General features: G+C 34.8%; 1 protein-coding gene across 1 annotated transcript in view; it reads right to left on the bottom strand.

Moving 5' to 3' along the window:
- The window catches only part of LOC105221198 (uncharacterized), a 31504-nt gene extending 23354 nt beyond the window's left edge, over positions 1-8150 (bottom strand). The window contains exon 1 of the mRNA XM_011197967.3: positions 6614-8150. The gene's annotated coding sequence lies outside the window, so the exon portion shown is untranslated. The remainder of the gene's footprint in view (positions 1-6613) is intronic.
- Between the last annotated feature and the right edge of the window lie 1196 nt (positions 8151-9346).

The following is a 9346-nucleotide window of genomic DNA, read 5'->3' on the forward strand; positions in this document are numbered from 1 at the left end:
TTACAACAAATGCCATCTTCATCTTCCGAAAAAAAAAATCCACGCTTTACGATTACTTTTATTACTTGGAACGTGCCATTTGGCCATCGTTCACAGTTATTATTGCTTAATTAAAGCAAACAAAATTAAGTTACCCTTCGTTTATATCGCGCACACCCAATAAAATGGGCAAAAAATGAAAATTGGCTCATAAAAGAAACGCTAGCAAGCTTACGAATTTTGTGCGTTGCGGTCTTTGGGTTGTGAGGTGGTCCTGCCGAGTAGCCGATGTCATAATTCATCACTCCCAACTCAGTTTGCCATTGGCCAACATTAACAAAAGCAACGGCAATACCTTTTGCTTCGAATTATGGCCATGCTGTGCATAACAATGCGGTTTGCCAACGATTCATTATTATGATCTTTGATATAAAATATTTCTTGACACCACTTGTTATGGCGGTTTCCTCTTCACACGAAGTCCTCATCAGTCGCGTTTGAATTGATGGTGCGTATCTTGAGACAATAAGAGTATACAGTCGTCTTAAAAAGCAATGGTACGCATATTTTTACTGCGATTGTGAAACTAATAAAAATTAGGAGGAAAATATCAAAATTATTTTGAAACTATTTATATTTTTTAAAATTTATAATTCTATGTGAATTTTTATTTTGTACGTTAATTTTTATTAAAAACTGTATTTGTATAGTCACACTAAAATAATATAAATTCAATGCAATTTGCTCCTAAGAATATAGCAATATTCGAAATCACTCTCAGAAATTTTACCCACGAAACGCTGACACAAGCGGTTTAAGAGGGATGATAATCGGATAAATTATTTGATTGATTATTAAGATTTCTTCTTGATGGCAGCGACAAATAGCAACTGAGGACGCCAACACTCCAACACAACAAGTAGACAAACTCAATGACAAAGCGACCACCGCAGAGTGTGTCGGCCAGCTACAGGAGATGTGGTGTGAAATCAGAAAACCCCTGATACGGCTCATTTGCATAAGGAATTCATTTGCGAAAGCGCATATTTTGTAAGGAAACAAGGAAATGGCTGATTTTGCGCACAGTGGGAAAACAAAACAAACGGTTATATTTATTACAAATATTAATTTTAGTACGAGTAAAAGTATAAATGTCAAAGAAAAGAATTTAGAGTAGAGTTTGAAAAAGCTATAGCGAACAGCAAATCCCTATAAAACTTTTTTTTTAATTATCCTTTAAAATTGTGTTTAACTGAGTTAATAGAAATAAATTCAATATCCGCAGAGAATTCATTACAAGTACTGATATCAGTAATATGTACGATTAACTCTCATTTTTATCCACACAAAGGATAAACCCAATCACTGTACACAATTCGATTTAAAACCCGCCTTCGAACCGTGACTCTGTCAATGTCGTAACGCGCTTCAATTAATGTTAATTTTTAAAATTATTCCAATTTATTTGCACTTCAACACATAATTTGCGTTTTTCCTTCGCATTTCTGATTAATTTCGTTGCTGCTGTTTGGCGTATTTCCACTGACGCAGGAACGCATGTAACGGAATTTTAACGTATTCACCAAGTACACCTCACTTTGGTACACATTTTTCACGTTTCATCGTATTTTCTTCCTTCACCACAGTTTCACCTATACCGTTATTCGCTTTTCAATTTTAATTGCTTTGCTTTAAATTGGATATCATTGTCAGCAATTCAAAACGATATTTCGAATTTAATTTAAATTGTGGACGCATCCTCTATTGTGGTGTACCGACCGTAGCCTATAACCCGTATAATTGATAATTGAGTTAATATTGGTGAATATACACTTGTGCTTTGTGAAGGTTAATTAATTATCCAAAAAATATGAGTAATTACTTTTGCTCCTATTTATTCATTGCAAGCCTGTCAGGTACTGTAAGTGTTTGTGGGTTATTACAAAATCATGTTTTCAATTTTAATCCGATGGTTAATTAAAAAAGCAAACTGTCGTGGCGCCAAAGTGTGTGTTTGACATATCCTTGACACATTTACAATGCTTATTGAAAGTGGAAAGAAAAAATGCTATAGGCTAGTGGGAAGTGTGTTCTTATACTGTAATATAGGAATATTATCGTTCCTATTTAAGCTGTTTTAAAATTATATAACTATTGTATTCTCAACTCTTTCCATAAAAATAATTAAACATCATCCTAAATATAGGCAATGCTTGTATGTAAACAATACAAGTACTTCTGCATACAATTAGGGACCCCTATAATAATGAATTCAAGTAAGTAAAATTGCTATTAGTGTCTTATAGCGGGCTAATTATAGCTGTCTGAAATCCCTTAGTTATCAGGTGATTTTTATCACAAATATAAATTAAATATTTTTTGGGTATATATCGGAGTATAGATAACTCTAGCTCGTTTCGAATGTTATATCACCGCAGGGTCTACGGTTATCTAGGATGATAGATACATGAATTTCATAATATGTCACTAATGTATATAAATCCTCAATTTACTGTTTTCAGGTTTTAAAATAATCAAAGTTTAGTTTCATATTTTCAAACCAATTTCAAAATCAAAATCAAAATATTATCGCTTTGCGATATTAAATTTATTTCACTTTTGAATTTACCATATTTCAATCGAGGCAGAAGTTAATTTTTTTAGACTTATTCATAAACTTCGTAAAAAGCATCTGCCAGCGACAGTTTTGTGCCATATGCATTAGCGCTTCCATTTGTCTTTATGCGAGTGTAAAAAATAGCTATACTTAGGTGACAAATTTTTGTCGTTTCGCGAATAAATAACAACAATGAGAAAAAATTTTCACAGTAAACAAACAAACAGAAGTGCCGAGTTTTTTCATCTCACGCCACCGCAAAACTTTTTCGATTATATTTATTACCACGCGCGCTTTATTTGTCATTTTCACACACAGTCTCTGCGCGCAACGGGATTTAAGAGCACAAAAAATATTGGAAAAAAATATTGAAAAATTAAACTGATTTGAAGCACAATATTTTGATGGTAGATAAATAATATCTATTGGAGAAATCAAATACTAGTTTTAGAAGCAGTGTAGAGGTTCCTTAATAAGTATCTACTAATATTTCGTGTTTGAAATTGACTACCAAAAAATATTTCATTCAAAATTCATAAATCCCTCAGGGAATTATATTTAATATGCCTAAAATTGTGATTAAGTAAACCGTTAGTTTTCGAAGTCGAAACCAATTCGTTTCGCATCACAAATTCCGAAAATATTCAATGTGATACCAACTGAAAGGAGGCCTTCTCTAAGATGAAAAGTTCAATTGAAGAAACACATATCACCTTCTCTTATGGATTAGCGCGTTTCTCTAGAGAGCACGCACGTAAATTTATAGAATCAACCCAAATAAAGTTATTTAAAAATGTTTCGTGTTCAAACCCACGGTGTAGCGCTGTGTGTGAGCACTTTCCTCCGCTGTATATGTTAATTTATGACATACAAGTGCACAGTTGTGAGTTAATCTTCAATAATTCATTTTTATTTGAGTGCCCTCGGTTCTCTGCTGGGCTCCTACAAATAAACCGTAATATTTTACAGCATTTTCTTTCTTCGAGAGGGTCTTCGAGCGCCCTAGTGCTCGTGCAGAGTTTCCCCAAATATATTTTATACACGGCAATATAGTTGAACACAAGCGCACATATAAACATAATTAATGACTTAACTGAATGCTGCTTGATACTTAAGCTCTCAGCGGGGGCGGTTTGCGATGGGTGTACATTATAATTTATTGCACTTGGGACGATAAATTAATTCGAAATGAAATTTATAATTTAAAATTTTCGCTTAATGAGCATACAATACAATTTGCCAAATAAAATGTGAAAATATTTGCGATTTAATTAAATGTTTATTATAATATTTAGCATCATGCTATAAATATTGCAACAGTAAATTAAGTTGAATAATTTCGAATCGGTAATAAATTATTTTTTATTATTTATTTATTGTGACAACAGTGACGTTAAACACTTGCGTCTAAATGAGCTCAATTCAATGTGTATTAAGTAATAGCAACAACAAAAAGAACCAAATAAACATATGCTAATTGTAATTGTGCGCTACCAGCTTGATTTATTAAGTACACACTCACATCTGAATACACAATATTACATTGGAGTATGCACCAGAGAGCAGAGCAGAGCTCACACGTTCGCCAATTAGCGCATGCTAAGTGTATTTGCACACAAACACAGAATTTCAATTAGCACTTTTTGACTGGAGAATTCGTACTCATTCACGTAAGCGTGTGAATATGTAAATGCGTAAATGTATTTACGTTTGCTTTCTTTAAGATTTAATCGATTTACACGCGCGTTATCCACATGTAATTGGCAGCGGCGGATTTGACTTTGTAATCGACGCAATCAATCATAAAAGGAAGAAAGCATATAAGCATATGTTGATGACTAATTTATATGTAAATGAACTCCATTTAAATGTTGTTTGAATGACAGCATTAATGGCTTCCTGGTGGTAAATAAATAATTTTTTTTCTGCTGAAAATTCTTCTAGTGGTTTCAATAAACATTCCCTGCGATATATTAGGTCTACAACTTTGCTTCCGCCTTCCAATAGATGTATCTAGGGTCAAGCACTGGTCGATTAAATCGGTTTTTTATATCGATCTTGGACATTTGTGTCAACATAAACCCAACAAAATATTTGTAGAGATCTGTTTGCATCCCAAACTTATTCTCAACTGAACTCAACTGTCGAATTCTCGACATTTGCGGGAAATTTTGCTTTTCTTTTGTAATTCCAAGAAAAGTGCGCCTGAGGTTCATCGAATGCTTTCGAATACGTACGGTGAGGCTGTCCTAAGTGAAAAAAGCCTAAAATTTACAAAAAAAAAAAAAAAACGACGGAAGCAATGTTGTAAGTTTAATACATTTACTTCCATTCGAAAGCTATATGAAAATTGTATGTCAGTTTTAGTATCTCTTCAAGAATTCCAAAAAATAGTTGAGTGAGTGCCTCGTTCATGAACAATAAATAAACTGTTTAGGAATCCTGCTAATGATTACTTAAAATATTTACTTGGCGACTGCATTTCCGCTAGAACATAGCCTAAATTCTTCACTTTGTGGTTAAGGTTATCCATAAAAGGACTACTAATTTTAAGCTGAACGACTAAAAATTGATAAGAAACGGGTAAGCGCTATTAGAAAAAAAATTGTCGATATTGATCAGAATAGCGATGGGATCACATTTTGCAGTTTAAAGGCAGACGGGAATAGACTTTATTTCGTAAACGAATTTGCAATAGGGATATCTGAAAAGATCACGCTGTGTCATATCTGGCGAATATTGAGATTAGGTATCATTACAGTACTGTTTTTGGCAAATAATTTATGAATATACAATGAAATGTGATCTTTTAACCAACGAAAATTGCCAAGCTCATTAAAGAAATCCTGACATTGGCGGTTGTTACAGACAAAGTAAGCAATAAATACACTTGAAAATGATATCGTACTTCAGGGACCTTTATATGTATCAACATAATTTCCAACCCGTATATATCACAACGATATCATTTTGTAGAGATTCATAAATATATATTTTTTAAGAAACTGCATATCGGCTTTATATAAAATTCGTTCATAAAAACATTCACTTTTCTAAATCTAATTACGCTAAAGAACCCTGTTGTCTCGTTTCACGTCTAGTGAACTGTCAATTGTAATGATTGTAGTACCACTTTAAATTTGAAGAAGAACTCAAATAATTTCACTTCTTAACTGCATTGAGCACTCATTAAAACGTTTTTTCGATATGTCAAAGACTCATAGTGGAGGGCTTCTTTGCGTCTGGGGATCAAAGTAGCTGATTTGTGAAATTTTATATATAATTTTTAATTTTTTTTATTTGTTTGTTGTTTTTTTTTGTTATTAATTTTAAACCATCTCTAACCAGCTGAGACACTTTCTGAAAAACTTTTTCATCGCAAGAATTTGGTTACACAATTATTATTTCCTTCGATTAAGCTTTTTACAGCTTATTTGATGTAATAGTGGCTTTGAATATTGTAAAATCCGGCAAAGTAAAAAATCTCAAAGTCGGCAAAAACACCTATTTGTTTTACTGAACTGTTTTGCTCTGCATAATTTTTTCCTTTGAAATTTTGTCACGATTTCTAAGTTATTTTTGGGGGTATATTTAAAAATTCGGTAGTGAAGTATCTTATCACACACACTCTTCTTCTCTACTTTTCTCTTTCACTGCAATATTTTCAATATGTCTGAATATATTTTAAAAGAACTTAAGACATTATCTCTCTCTCCAATGCATTTTAACATTTCACCGTGCTTAAGGTGTTGTATTTAGTAGAACGATAATTGCTTATAATTATCGTATTTTAGAGAATTAAGTAGGTCAACATAATTCTTTTTTAAATGACTCGCTACCTCATCCAAAGATAACTCACAAGTTTATTTTGTATTACCCATTAAAGCAGCAGAATTTTTATTATAAAATTGTTCTATAAATTGCCGCTATATCGCATATTTTCTTAGGTCTTTATCACAAAGTTCAATGGAAGTCCACATACACAAACACATTATGGAATATTTGCTTTATAATTACCTCACAGCTGCTGATTAATCTTATAAACAGCTTAGAAAATTTTATCACACAGGTTACACTATTATTTTTGATTTATTTATTAATAATATATTTATTTATTTTTGCTTGCTTTATAAAAAAATATTATTTATATTTAACCAATTCAAGCACTGCTATACATATTCACTAATTTTAATTAATATTTTTTTTTCTGACATTAGTTGTATTTCTGATATTTCACAAGTTTTATGAATATGCTTTTCATAATCACTACAACAATATTCTTTAATAACTCTTTACACACTTCACTTTCACTATCTATTAATTGTGTGAAGAATTCAGAACTTTCTTTTGTTGTTGCTGTTGTCTTCCAATTTTACTTCACATTAAATATTTACGAGTATCACCGCGAGACTTTCACAATCACAGCGCACACACAGCTTCTTCAACACTACACACGCGGTTGCTCCAGCACAACTGTGTGGCTAATTGTGGGTGCTGACACTTTTGTTGCCATCAACTTGTCGGCAATATTATCCGCGCACAACACAAGCGACGTCGAATCGCTGCCAACGACGGCAACGGCAGCCTCAGCGGAGGCACTTGAAGCAGCACGAGAGGCAGTGCCAGTGGCAGCGGCTGTCAGTGCATCAGCACTCTTGCCACGTGTAGCAGCCGAGGCGGACTTGTCACTATGACAATTGAGTAGAAATAACACCACCGACACTTCAATTAGACGCGAGGCGCCATCGTAGACTGCACCGGCGAAACGTTCCAGGCTAATCCAATGCGGCACACTCATGTACAAGCACATACTGAGCGCGCTGAGCTGTTGCACCAGCTGTTGTATTAGCGTACTCGTGTAATTTGTCGCCTTTTTGTATCGTTAACTAGCTAGCAAGCGATAAGTGGCAAGCGTATGCCGTATTAGCTGAGCTCACATGCATATTCAGTGGTTAGTATATATACATATATATATTTTCATGATTAAATTTCATATTTTTTTATTAAATAGCACAAGCATATTTATAGCGTTATCGCGAGCGCCAAAGCGTGGGCGAGAAGTCACTACGCGCGTCACACTACGTCAATCACAATTGCACGGAAGACGGTCTCCCGCTACGCGCCGCTACTGAGCGATAATTCCACATACAGTAGTGCCACACGCCGCTGTCTCACCACTTGATCAAACAATTTGCATAAAACGGAACGCATGCACTTTGGCTGGCGCCAAAATTTCACTTCACTTTTCACAAAAATCGATATTCTTAAAGTTGGTCGGGTTAGTTGGTCACAAGTTGGTCGTGTCGCCGCCGCCGGCCAATGACCCAGACAGCTGTTGCACAATGGGGGAGCGTGCGAATTTCGCCTTGCTAACTATCACCAACACCATCTACCGTTATGACACGATTACTACGCACACATACATGGCATCTGTATATGTATGGATTCCAACACCGTTAGATGCCAAGCGGATTTTATTTCACGAAGCGCAAACACAACCGACCACTTTGGCGAGCATTCGCCAACTGACTACCAGCGCCGTTGGAATAGGCCGCATAAGTTCGCCAGCCGTCTGGCCGTGGCCTCTGCTGCTCCACATTTTCGCCGCAATCTTTGCAAGTTGTGGCGCTTTGTTTTGATTTTTGATTTTGCCAACTTGTTTGTTTTCGCCACTTTGTTAAGTTGTCATGCCGGAGACCGGCATTTCTGCGGAAATTTAAGAGCGAAGGCGCGACGTTGCGCTATTTTGCATTTGAATAAATTTCCGCCAAGGAAATTTAATTTCCGGCTGCCAGCAGTGTTGAAGCGGCAAGCGTGACGACGTCTACTGACCTCTTGCTGTATGATAGATTGGCATTCCCTGTGTCTGGCTGGCTTTTGTTTGGCGAAATTGAATGGATTGAACATTTCAGTGTGGGAATTCAATTTTACTTTGTTGCTAATTTATTGTATTCAATTCAAAGTCTGATCCATTTTTAGACTACATTATTTCCTGTAGACGCATGTAATATAATGGAATAGGAATAATGGGATTTGCTTGAATTTTCAGTCTTTAAAGGAACTAGGAATGCTCCTAGATTTAGTCACTTTCATGCAGGAAAATTTAAAAACTACAAATTTTGAAAAGGAAATTTTTTGTAAAATAGCTGTTAATGTAACTGTAATTAAATATGTTTTCTTTCTAAAAATAAATTATATATGTATATTAAAAAACAAAAACAAAGATACTCTCAAACAAATTCGTAACTTTTTCGCTTCATTCATGTAAAGAGCAAAGAAGAGCAGCGAAGAGTATTCAAGGTCGTACAGCGCATGTAGCTCACAAATGCAACGCTCTCTCGCATACTCAACTCTCTTTCGCCAATAACTTAAGAGATTGGGAACGATTTGTTTGTTTACTTCGCCGTTTATATCAACAGAAAGACAATAATCAAAATAAAAACCAATTGGAGACACTGATAAAGCAGCGGGTTAATAGACACAGAAGCAAAGACCTTGACACAGAGCACGTGCATCAATAGGCAGTCGAAGGAGGAGGAGGTGGACAAAGTTGATTAAGTGGATGGATGCTTGGTGTCACTTAAGTTAATGCGCTTTCTACTAAATGTATGCTTAATGAGCAATAGTGTATGTATATATGTATGATTACATATGTATCAGTGATTAGCTCATATGTATGGAATATTCATCTTTTATTTAATAAAGCCTGTGGCGGATGCCTACACATGGTAGACTATAAAGGAAATTTCT

Source organism: Zeugodacus cucurbitae, chromosome 6, assembly GCF_028554725.1.
Source record: "Zeugodacus cucurbitae isolate PBARC_wt_2022May chromosome 6, idZeuCucr1.2, whole genome shotgun sequence".
In the NCBI taxonomy this organism is placed as follows: domain Eukaryota; kingdom Metazoa; phylum Arthropoda; class Insecta; order Diptera; family Tephritidae; genus Zeugodacus; species Zeugodacus cucurbitae.